This window comes from Haemorhous mexicanus, chromosome 2 (genome assembly GCF_027477595.1).
Source record: "Haemorhous mexicanus isolate bHaeMex1 chromosome 2, bHaeMex1.pri, whole genome shotgun sequence".
NCBI lineage: Eukaryota > Metazoa > Chordata > Aves > Passeriformes > Fringillidae > Haemorhous > Haemorhous mexicanus.
The window spans coordinates 38,771,436-38,784,050 of NC_082342.1; positions in this window are offsets into that span (position 1 = coordinate 38,771,436).

Here is a 12,615-nt window from a genome sequence, read left to right on the forward strand (position 1 = left end):
CAATGGCTCTGGGACTCTTTAGCAATTGGATTTGGCTTTACAGCAGAGACAAATGTTGCATTTTCTTATTTGTTTTCTGAGCATCCTCAAAACAGCACATCAGGAGGAAAAGGATATTGAGCTATTGCCTTTTCCAGATGGAATGAAACACAGTCTCCTCTCACCACCCAGCAGAGCAACGCAGGAAAAGGAGGTACCTCAACATCAGTGTGTCTTCCTCATGAAGGCAGGCACTCAGCTATACTTCTATATCTCATCTACCTGCCTTGACTGTGGACTTGGTGCTGGGTTCACTGTTGTGGAGAGAGAGAGACAGTGTTCAAGAACTTAGTGCACCACATAAAAGCCAGTCCCAGATTGTATCAAACTGAATATTCTGAAGGAGGGAAAAGCATTCTGCACCACTGCAATGAGTTGTTCCTTCCCAAAGGAACAGGATTTTGTGTTTGGTCTCACTGAATGCCATGAAGTTCTTGTCTCCTTTCAGCACCTGTATGAATGGCCACCCTTCCTTCAGTTCTTCCCTCTGACTTGATGTCATCTGCAAGGCTAAGACATTCCAAAGAACTTGAAATCTGAGAGCAGCATAACTTCTTCCTTGTCTTTCTTGTAGAAGATATGCTTGGACAAGTTTTGAAAACACTTTTTCTCTAAAACTTTGGCAGCACTGAAAGGATGACCACCTTCCTGTTGTTTGCATCCCTACAGCAATCCTGTCGTGGATTCTCAGCTGAGATCTAACCAGCTGCCAGGACAAGGGAGGAAAAGCTTTGGCTGCTCTGAGCTTTAGAAGTGATGTTCAGTTGTTTGGTCCTCACAGCCTCCGTGCTGCAATGAAAACAGGGCCCAGTCATTTCTGAGAGGGACTGTGAGACAGGTTTGACAGTTAATCACTGTCCATGCAACTGGGACGAGGAAGAGGAGCAGTCTGGGCTGCCTCCATACTAGGGTAAGGGATTTCTTTTGGAGGGTGGTTCACAGGGTCAAACAAGTCTGAGAGGGCTGTGTATGGGATCACCAGTGTTTCATCACAGGTGTTACATAACTATCTCATAAGTGGGAAATTTGAACCAGAATAAGATCAGTCAGGTCTAGACTGTTTTTCTTCGGAAGGAATTATAAACATTGTAATGTGCACCTCTGTCCAAATCTTGAGCAGTGCTCCAGGGCTGCTCAGCATTCCCTGGGAAGCTATCCAGTACATCTGGGCACGTGCTGAGGAGTCAGCAGGAGTGATGGCAGGCACTGCTCAGGGTGTTACTATTTCCAGGACTGGCTTCCCAGAGCTCTGCTTCCAATCCTGCATACCTGCATCAGTCTGATACAAAACAACCCCACATTTTGCAGTGTCTAATGTCTCTAATCTCTCTTGGTGCTCCTCCAAGCTTCTCACGGATCCACCAGCCGTGCTCAACTCCTTGGCTGAGGCAGGCTCTGGTGATGTGAGCCCCATTCCTTTGGTCTAAGGGGAGGACAGCGTTCTCCCCTCCACGGGACACGTATCCATGTGTGAGCACACAGATGAGGCCAGTGCTTGCTAGGCAAACGAGACTAATAAATGTCGGGGCAGCAGGAGGTGAGTGCAATCAACTGTGAGAGCCTGAGTTATAGCGGTAACCTGCTGAATTCCTGAGTCACAAGTAATTTACAGAACAACCCCAATGTCATTCAATAATTACTCCTCCAGCCCGGGCCCCAGGGGGCGCAGCCTCCTGCCGCGGGTGTTATTAATACCATCAACGAGCAGCAGGATGTTGGTGTGAAGAAAAGAGCCACAACACAAGCGTGTGAACCTAAGGAACAAATGGAAAATGGTATTAGTAGGATATTGGACCAGACTCTAGAAACTGATCTGTCTTGTCCTAGCAAGTCATTCAGCGAAATATTAATGTGTCCCCCGTGGCAGTGGCTGATGGCAGTTTGCAACAGGAGGGGAGGGAGATCGGTGTGTCCGTGCTGCTCATTTCTAGCGCCCGGCCCCTGCGATAGTCCCCATGGAGACTGAACAGGAGCAGGGGGGGAGGTGGTTTCCAAGCGCCCCAGAATAATTTAAATTAATATCCAGTGAACAATGTAAACCTTCCCTTTGACGTGGCGTGGGAATAGGCAGTCACAGCACTCGGACTGGGTCAGCCAAAAGGGAAGGTAATGCTACAGCCCGGGATTTGATCAGCAGAATAGCCAGGGGCTCGACCTCTGCTACCTCAGTTCCTCCTGTCCTTTCCTACCCCCCATCCTCCAGAACATCGAGAAATGGCAGCAAAAATACCTTTTGGTGAATGGAGAATTTCTGGATAGAAAGGATGTGTAGGAAACCTGCGAGTGGGTGTTGAGGGCAGTGCCTTCAGCAGTGTGTGTGGACCCTGGCATGTGGGTGCCAGGAGATGAAGGGCCAACAGGGTGGCATTGGCATGGCTGCGCTTTTAAATCATTTCACAACACAGCTTTGGGTTTTCTGAACTTTTCTGTCCCACTCGAAGTTCTGTGTGCTCTAAAGGTGACTGCAAATGCACAATAAGGAATTACGTGGGAAAAGCCTGAAGGGAACCAAGGCTGAAGTAACCCGAGTTGTTTCTCAGCTGGGAAATGACAGCAGAGGGCTACTTGCTACTTTGCTTTGATCTGGTGCACATGGCAAATGAACAGAGCCCTCCTGGTTCTGATCCTTCCTCATGCAGAGGAGCACACAGTTTATTTAAACATGAGGGCAAGTGATTCTCCAGGGCTTTTAGAGCATCAGAGCTGTTCCTGGCCATTATGTCAGGGCTAAAATAGCAGACACTGGCCTAAAGCAGAAAATCCTTAGCCCCAGGGCTGTTCCTGTAACACAGGGATGGAGCTGGGCTGTTACCTCACACCCTACCTGATGTGGTGGATCCATGTCCTTGCTTGATACACCCACCACGTGTGTGAGGAATAGGCCACCACCACTGACCAGAAGTGACCATCATGCCTGAGGTGCCCTGCTCTGCACAGAGCCCTCCTGGAACATCTCTGGCCACAGGGTCAGGCTGTTACAGGAGCAGTAGCATCAGCACTTAGACTTGTGGTAGGAGATGAACTCAGTGGTCCTTTTTGCCACTTAAAAGTGCAAAATGAGCAAATCTCCACAAAATTTTATGGCAAACAGAAGGAGGCCATGTGGAACTGCCCAGTGGCAGGCAGTACCCTGGACAAGTTCATCCTCCACTGGGCACGCCTGGCATGTGAGGAGTGAACACGGCCAGTTCACTGCTTTTTCATAGGCTGGGTAGAATCCAGATGTCTGTGTAACTAAATCAGAATTAAGCAGAGGTCCAGCAGCTGATAAATGGTCATCTGCTAAGGAGAAGCGCCCAGGAACCTGCAAAGCCACCAGGCTTGGAGAGAATCCCAGCAGGCAGGCATTTAATGACTTGGGCAATGCAGGGAGGGACAGCCCTTTAACTCTGGGGATGCCTCATTCCTAGAAATGTTCAAGGTTGGATTGGGTGGGGCTTTGAGCCATCTAGAGAAAGATGCCCTTATCCATGGCAAGGGGAATGAACTAGATGGTCTTTAAATCTAAGGAAATGATGTAAGGAAATGTGGTGATGGGATTTCTGGCTGGGAACCAGGGGGAAGTAGGATAGATGAGTTTGTCCTACAGCCATGGTGGGCAGTCACAGCCTGAGGTTTAAGAAGCAGCTCAGCCATACAAATTGTTCCCCTGACCACAAATGACTTCTTTCTGTGATCTTTTTCAATATTGGAATATTTCAATAGTGATCAGCACTCTTTTTCAGTTCTCAGTTCTGCTTTGCTTTTGTGCTGCCAGTGACTATCAGGCAGACAGGAGGTCTGCAGAGCACTGCAGGCATTGATGACAGGAGCTATGGGGGCATTCTGACATTAGTTTTAGACTCTGGGCCCTTCCTTTTGTTCACAGTTTAGCAATACATTGCTGGTGACCTCCCCCCATCTAACCTCTCTCCTTGACTTTTCCTACACAGCACTGCCAGAAGTGACTGCAACTTTGTGCTTGTGCTGCTTCCTTTGATGAGACCCAGGGAAAAGGGGTGAGAGATATGTTATTGTGATGTTATCACTGTTGTTGCCTAAGAACAGGATTACCAAAATTATTCTATTTCCTCTATTTCCCCTTTTGTGCTCATGCACGGATGTTGCTACTGATATTCCCTGAATTCCCCTGAAAAATAAAGAGTGTTTTATCCATATTCCCCAAGTGCTCAATACAAATGCAAATCAACTCTGAGCCATTGGTTTGTTGTTTGTTTTGTTTTTTGGGGTTTTTTTTTTCTCTGTCTGGCCAGCATTGCTTGGCAGGCCTTTTCTCACTTATTTCTTTTCCTGCCTTTCCTTTAGCTGATGTGTCCGAAGCGAGGTCCCCAGGAGGGTCAGAGACCTGCTTCATTCCCACACCTCTGCCTTCCTCTTCCTACTCATACTCCTGTTGCCCAGCTTGTGTCTTTATTAACCTTTTGTGCAGAAAGGTCTGAAGGGCTAAAAATAAACCAGAACTCAAATTCCCTAAAATAATAGTCAGGTGGGCCACCCTGGTTCGAGCTGAGAACAGCTGAGCCATTATGTTCCTGCTCTGTTGCTGCTCATCCCTTGGACGAAATTGAGTAGGAAATCAGCTCTGGGGACCCAAGAGCAGAGGGAGGAAGGACTCTGAACTTTCCCATTGCTTTAAATAAGTCAGGATTTTTAGGTAATAAACTACCTAAATGAGTGACTCCTATATCCCACAAGTGGAATTTGAAATTCGAGGCTGGTGAGAGTAACCAGTGCTCTAAACCCCTTGGGCCAAAGCAGGTGCCTACTCACTTAGAAAAATCATGCACAATTTTTTAAAAAGGCCAAATAGAGAGTAGGCTGCCAGGTTAAAGCCAGGCCTGCCCTTTCTTCTTCTGCAGTTGGCACATTTCATTATGTGCCCAAATTTCAGTCTGATGCTGACTCTCTGTGTCCTCAGCATCTCTTGCCTATTTTAAAAGAAATTGCTTTTAATTGTATTTAAAGCTACAGCTGCACATATTTACAGGTTATGTTTGATATGTACAGGATTACCACAGGAGAAGTTAAAAATGGGATACCAGCATCAAAATTCAGCTCTAACAATCCAGCCAAAGGCAGCCTGCAGGCGCTGTGATCCTGAGCTGAGCATCACTGCCAGGGGCAGCCATGGACTTGGTCAGGATCCTCGCCTTCCTCCCATGGGTTTCAGGTCAACCAGGCACTTAAATACACACTGACTAGTGGGGCATGAGCAGCTCCTTCCCTACCAAAATCTTCCTGCAATGGGCCTAGCATTTGGGACACCCTTAAACCCCAGCAAAGGGCTGGTGAAGGCTGGGTGAGGCTGAGGGATGCGGCTTCCTTCCCTGCTTGGGTCCGCAAAAGAGGCTCAAGATCTCACAAATCTGCTGAGCCTGTGGTTTCATGTTGTGGTGTTGGGACCCATGGAGACCAGGAGCTATCTGCTGGGGGTGAATGAATTTGTGTGGGAAACATGTGGGAACCAATATGACCCCCTGCATCCCTTCATTGCCATTTCCCATTTCCCAGGTGCTGACACCAGGCAGTTTGTTCTGCCCTCAATGCTGCAGCTGAGCTTGTTCCTAAAAAAGAAAAACAAACCTCAAAGGGAAAAACAATAATTTGTGTGGGTTTCCTTCTTCCCTTTTCATCTTCTTTCCTGCTGCTATTCATTTAGCATGAAATAACCCTCCAAATCAATCCGGAAGAGATAATTTGCAACTGTTGCTGTTTTCCCATTGCTAATTGCTGGTTTGAAATCCCATTCAAATCGCCCTGAATACCCAGTCCAGTGTTCCTAAGCTAAGTGCCTACCAGGTATTTTTCCCGACAGGCTTTTACTTCCTTGCAAAAAACCCCACACACAACCAGTCCTGGATCACTGGTTGGATTTAATGGGACAATAGCATCTCCATAGTACATCTTGTTTCCGAAGCAGAGCAGTGTTTTGGCAGGCACCGACCTCTGCTGAGTTTCACAGGCCTGGCGGCATGTTTTGGTACTGGCAGAGCCAGAAATGAAGCAGTTAATTGCCCTACTGGGAAGGAGGAAATTTCTTGTAAAAATCCAGAATCTGGTTGAACAATGTGGCCTTTTATTTTTCAGCCTTGGAATCAAGCCTGGCTGCCCTTGTAAACAAAGAAAGGAAAGAATCACTGAACCAACCCAACACAGAAAAACTGACCACGTCTGTCTTTGAAGTTCCCTTTATGTTGTTTGGAAAACTTGGGATTATAGAGATTTTTTTTCTTTCTTTTTTTTTTTCTTTTTTTTTTTTCCTTCTTTTTTTTGGTTTTTTTTTCCCTTAGAAAAAGAGGGATGGAAGTTAAGGGAAACTTTTTCTTAAACAGAGCAGAAGTCATTAATTAAATATCCCATTCATCCCCGAGGCACCGGCTCATCAATCAGATTTCTTATTAGCATTCTGATGACCCGCCTGACCCCCTGTCTCTGCACTGTCTGCATGACGACACCGAGCAGCAGACCACACACCGACCGGAGCAGGAGGAGGAGGAGGATTATTCGACACTTCTCCTTGCTCCGGGGCTGGCAGGAGGAACGATGATGGACGTTGTTGTTTTGGGTTGAGGAGAGTCAGTAAGTGGCTCTGGAGAAACAGCCCTGAGAGCTTGGGAGGGTGACTCAGGAGGTGTCTGCTGCTTCGGGGCTGGCACCTATGACTTGGTGCTCTCACAGGGTTGTATCAGTAATCACAGGGTATCTCTGCTCCCACTGTGGTCACAGGGGGCTTAAATCCAGCAGGAAGAACAGGATTTTAGCACAGTGACTGCTGTGCTCTTACTCTCAGGTAACTCCTGTCAGGAAATGATTGGGTCCTGAAAATGTGCTGGTGGCTTCGGGCTCCATAAGTAGGCTGTGTCCTCAGGGTGGGTATGGGTCCCACATTAGCAGTCCTCCAGCCTTTCTCCTTCCAAGTTATCCTAATTACAAGCTCTTATCTGATTAAATCTCTATACAACTGCTGTTGGGCAAGGTTTTATGTCAAGAAAAAAAAAGAGGACAGTGACAGCAGCAAGCTGGGAGGTGGGCACATCTTGAGAGAAAATGCAACTGCAGCAGCCCCTTGCTTGGAATGGGAATTTACAGGTGCACACACGTGCTGAGAGCATGCAGCCAAGGGTTGAAGGAGTGTTGGTTCAGATCAGGTATAAGAAAAAGTTCTTTGCAATGAGGTATAGAGACCCAGGTTGCCCAGAGAGGAGGTGGATGCCCCATCCTTGGAAACATTTGAGGCCAATTTGGATGGGGCTCTGACCAGCCTGATCTAGTTGAAGGAGTTCCTGTTCATTGCAGGGTGGTTGGGCCAGATGGCCTTAATGGTGTCTTCCAACCCAAAGTATTCCATGATTCTGTAATTCCATGATGGCCCTGACCAGGGAAGGCCGTGGCCAGTGGAGGAAGGCAGCAGGGCAGTGTGAATGATGTGCCCATGTGCCTGCCACAGGAATAGAACCAGGAATATGGCACTACTCTTAGGGCAACTTGTTACCAAGAGTTGGCTGAGATTGCTAAATGAGATTCATTCTGCCAAGTGTTCTTAAAATAAAACATTTCGACTCTTTAAGCTGGGGTTGCTGTTTCCCTATTTTTTCATTCCTTTCTAGTTTTCTTTCTCTTTTTCAAAGGCAAAAGTATAGTGATGTGTGTGGTGGATAGACTGGAAACTGGGAAAAAGGAAAACTGGGAAATGTGAATAAAATCCCAAAGTTTCTAAAGTATAGCTGGCTTGAACCTGACCAAGTGTCACATGCTCTCCTTAAAGTCTCACAAGCCTGGAGAGTTACCACCACAGATCATCTTTGGCCTTAGGCAATATTCCCTGAGTCATGTTAAAATTTGGTGGGGATTAGACACCTTTAGGAGTCTAAGCCTCAAGATTTAGCCTAACAAGAAAAGACCCTCTGGGCAGCAAATTGCATCTTCTCTCCAGCCAAAACCCCAGTGTATGAAACATCCTTGTCTTTGGGGCTCATCCTCAAGGCAGAGGGTTGTTGTGACAATAAAGGGAACACGAAGGTCCTTCCTGGAGATGCAAAGATGTACATCAGTTTTTGCTGATGGAGGAGGACATGGAGAGGATGGAAGTGAAAGTGGGCAGCAGTTTCACCTGTCAGGTTAAACACCAAAGCAGCACTGGGAGCCAATACCTGAATCCAGGGCTTCACAACCCATGCAGGAGCCTTTGGCACAAAGCTGCAGGAACTCTTCGGCTTGCTGTCCCAATGGGTCCTCAATTACTGGACACCAGTGTGAGGGGTGCAAGTCAACTTTTTCTGCACTGTGTTCTGAAATTAGCATTTTGTTGTGGTTTAACCCCAGCCAGCAGCTCAGCCCCACACAGCCATGTAGTCATTACCCCCACCCCCACAGCAGCACAGGGAAGCGAATGGGAAGAGTAGAAGTGAGAAATAATGACAGTTCACTAGGTGAAGAAAAAGCTGCACACACAAGCAGAGCAAAATAAGGAATTTGTTCCCCACTTCCTATGGGCAGGCAAGTATTCATCCATCCCCAGAGGAAAGCAAGTAATGGTGACTTGGAAATGGTTTCTTAAGCATCAGTCTGAATATCCCAGGCAGCCTCTGTGGCCCCAAGTGCCCAACTTTGACTAATACTATAGAGGTGTAACCATCCCCTCCTGGGCAAGCAGCTGTAGACCAGGACCAGCAGGATCAGCTGGGGCAAGGGTAAGGGCAAGTCAGATATCAGACTATCAGTCAAAGTAGCTGGAAACTGCTTCCCTGGGCTACCAACACGATGTATCTTCCATGCTCTCAGAAAGGGATCTGTGTATCCCAGACACTTTTAAGAAGGCCATATTTTTTTCCTTGGTGATGGGAAGAGTGCTTGGACAGACAGCTCTTAATGATGGTGCCTGACCCAGGGCATCCTCCCAAATGCTTCTGGTCTCAGAGCCCTAAAGACTGATACCCCATTGGGTTATTGCTGGACCTCTCTACACAGCCCTTCTGTCATGGAGAAAATCATGGATGGTGGGCATCATTGTGAGGCTTGTCTCCACACCTCCATCAAGCTGGTTACTGGTGTGTATTCTGCAGCTGGGAAACACAGAAAGGAATTAAACCCATCACTTCCTGAAATGTTAAGGGGGTGGTTTAGATATTGACAATAAAGTCTAGTTTTCATGGCCTAAGCAGCGCTCGATCTAATTCCTCCCTGAAGTATCAGGTGGGGAGAGACTTCTGTGTGGAAGATCAGAGAATGCACAGAATTGTGAGGAAGAAGGCTCAAACCCCCTCCAGTCTCTCTCTGGTGCCGCAGACAAGGAGGTGAATTCAGCTGGGTACCAGTTTGGTGGCAGCTGTTCTGGTGCTGGACCATCTCACACAGCAGTCAGGTATTGTTTGCAAAGATGGCATAAATTAAATTCCATGGAAAAAAAATTAAACTGGATCTCTGGTGTCAGCAGCTCTTCTTATCATTTTGTAGCCTGCTCCCATTCCCTGGCAGATAATTGCCATGACTAACATTTATCTGACACAGCCAATTTTGCCACCAAAATCTGTTTTCTGACCTTAGCTGACTGTTCACAAACATGACAGCTCCCTCCACAATAGCATAAATGCTAACAAAGCTCTCCTAGAAAATATATCGGTTTTGTGGGCACTACAAAATCAAAATAAGATGTAATGAATGCCAGAGAGCTGGATGGAGGGGCTGAGTGCCTGTTATTTCTCTGTCTTAGTGGTGGTTTCCTTCATCTGATTTGTTTATTCTGCTGTTGTCTGCTGTATCTTCAGACACAGGGAGACTTTGTGCAGTTAGATGGCCACGCTGGAGAATGAGCTGCCTGCCATACTCTTCATGCCAACTTGACTTCTGGGCTTCCTCTCTCTGTGATTTTTTGTATTTCCAGGAGGTCTGTAAGGTTGGAAAAGCTGGTACAAGGGTTTGGCAATGCAGTGAAGGGCTCTGGGTGTTCAGTCAGGGCTCAGGTGAACCTGTCAAGATTGAAAAACACAGGTTTATCTTTTAGCAGCAATTTGGGCTGTTCACCATGGAGCTGTGTGTGATGCTGGCTACAGACAGTGGTGGGAGCTGGGGTTGAGACTGGGATAGAGGAAGGACCACGACAGATGTGCACAGGTCTGCCTGTGGCTCCTTAACAGATTTCTAATCTAACAAGATTCTGCTGCCCTGAACAATTCCCTCTGAAAGGGACCCAAGTTTCCATAGATCTCCTCTCAAGTCATGTGCATTACAAACCCCCAGTCTGTCCTCTGGGATGCAGACTGGGCAGGATCTCAAGGAGCCATTGCTGGATAGATATGGGAACACTTCATCCACAATGATTTTTTGAGCACCTGATAGTTAAGTTGTCTTTCACAAGAATGAAATTCTTCAAGTGAATCTGCCCACCCTTCCAAAATTCTGTTAACAGTCCTTCTGCCCTCTTTCTCCTTCTGATTCTTCTTCCATGAAGCCCATACCATCCCATAAACCAAAATCATGCTTCTAAAGGAAAACCACCTTTAAACAGTGCATATAGGCCATGAGTTAACTCTGCAGTGATTCACACCTAGTGGTCCCCACCTGAAGATCAGAGATGAAGGCTCCAGACTCCAGAGACGGCTCAAAGATGGTATCTTGCACAAAAAAATATCACCAGATGTACTCAAAACAGGTACACATAACTTCCTCTGGGCAAAATTGAGAGCAGAGTATTTGTATTTCCATGTCTCCACGTCTGGCTGCTTGTGAGGGTGACAGGCTCAGAACTGGCTTGAGTCATTGGCAAAAGGGCCCACCCTGTCTGTGTCTGAGGATGTAGTCTGAATCCCTCAGGGTTTTCCAGTGGATTCTATTCTTCCCTCTCATCCCTCAGGGTTTTCCAGTGGACTCTATTCTTCCTTCTCATCCCTCAGGGTTTTCCAGTGGACTCTATTCTTCCTCCTTGTGATGCCAATAGGAGACTGAATTTTGTTGATATTGGTGAGTCTCCCCATCCAAGCTGAGTGACGGCCCCATATTCCCTTTCAGATCCTTCTTAAAAGTCCCTTTCATAGGCCACAAGAAATAATTAAAAGTTGTTTGGAAAATATTGCCTTTTCTCACTTTCATTTTCCTGAGCATCTAGTCATAAGAACAAGGCTTACTACATCTAGCAGCTATTTGTTGTAGTGTCTGTACATTCTTGGCATGAGGCTAATTATGGATATTTTGATATATTAGTAGACTTTCTAAACCTAAAAATGGGAGTAGGAGGGATTAGATGACTCAGAGATTTTGGAGAGAGGTGCTCTCTGTTTTTTCCCTTTCCAGCTTTGTTCCCAGTCCAGTTTAAACCTGCAATGAAAAAAAGTAGTTACTGGATGGGAGTGTCCCCCTCAAAAAGGAGCATGGTGACCTCTGGATTTCTAAAAACTATTTTCAGGACATATTGGGCAACTGCCTGCACTGATTTGACACTTGTAGCTCAAATGGATGTGGGGACAAGTCTGGCAGTTCTTCAGATCTGGTTGAGATTAGTTTGGTTAAGTTGATACTGGGGCCCTTTTCATGGTCAGCAGGAAAACAAGGTCAGCAGCATCACTGAAATAGGGCAGGGAAGTTACTCTGGAGTTGACTGTTTCTCCCCACAAATAAGAGATTAGGGGTGAGATCATGCAGGGTCCTCTTTGACAGCCACAGTCAATGGCTTCTGAGTATTTCTTGTTTGGTTGTCATTTGGCAATCTGCTGGGCAGGGTCTCGTGGTGCTCATCGAGGTCCTTGCTGAGCTGGATGAGGGCTGTGGTGATGGCTGTGCCCATTCAGGCTGGCACAGGCTGGCACAGGCTGGGCTCCTCTTGTGGCTCCACACGGAGGGGACGACGAGAAACCCTTGCGCAGCTCACCCGAGGGAGGGCGGGTGTCCTAGGGTGATGTTATGGTGTTTGTATCCCCACTCGTGTGTGCTGTTTATGCTGGATATTCAAGACTGGCTCTGAAGAGTGAAAGTTTTGTTTTGGCTTCTTATCAGCCGCTCCCCCACGGCCGATGGGACACACAGACGGGACAGTACATAGTGCTGCTCTTGCTTTTTGCCCCTCTTTTTGCTTCACTCTCGCTCTTGCTTCTGCTTTGCTCCTGCTTTGCTGCTGCTTTTTGCTTCTGCTCATTAGTTAGTTTAGCTAAGCAGTCCGAATTTTCCCTGGACTGTTTTTCCTTTCCCTTTTTTGGACCTGCCGAACCTGCTCTGGACTGGGACCTGGGAAACACCAAGAGAGAGTTTGCACCTTGTGGCTGCAGCAGCTGCCGCAGTACTGGAGGGACTGATAACAGAGCAACCACCCCAGGAGAGACTTTCTGAATTTGTCATCTCTTTCAGAGCAGTGAAAGAGTGGTGCCATCCGGTATTGTTCATTTTGTGTGCTGGGGGTGCTGTGCTTGTTAAATAAACAGGTTCTTTCCACTTCTCTCCAAGGAATCCTTCCTGAGCAGGTTGGGAGGAGGGGCCATGTAGGTTTGCTTTCTGGAGGGCCCCCTTTTTGGAGGTTTTCTCCCAAATTTGCCCTAAACCAGGACAGTGGGAAGCAAAGAAACCCTGCATCCTCCAGCTGGGAACCCCTGA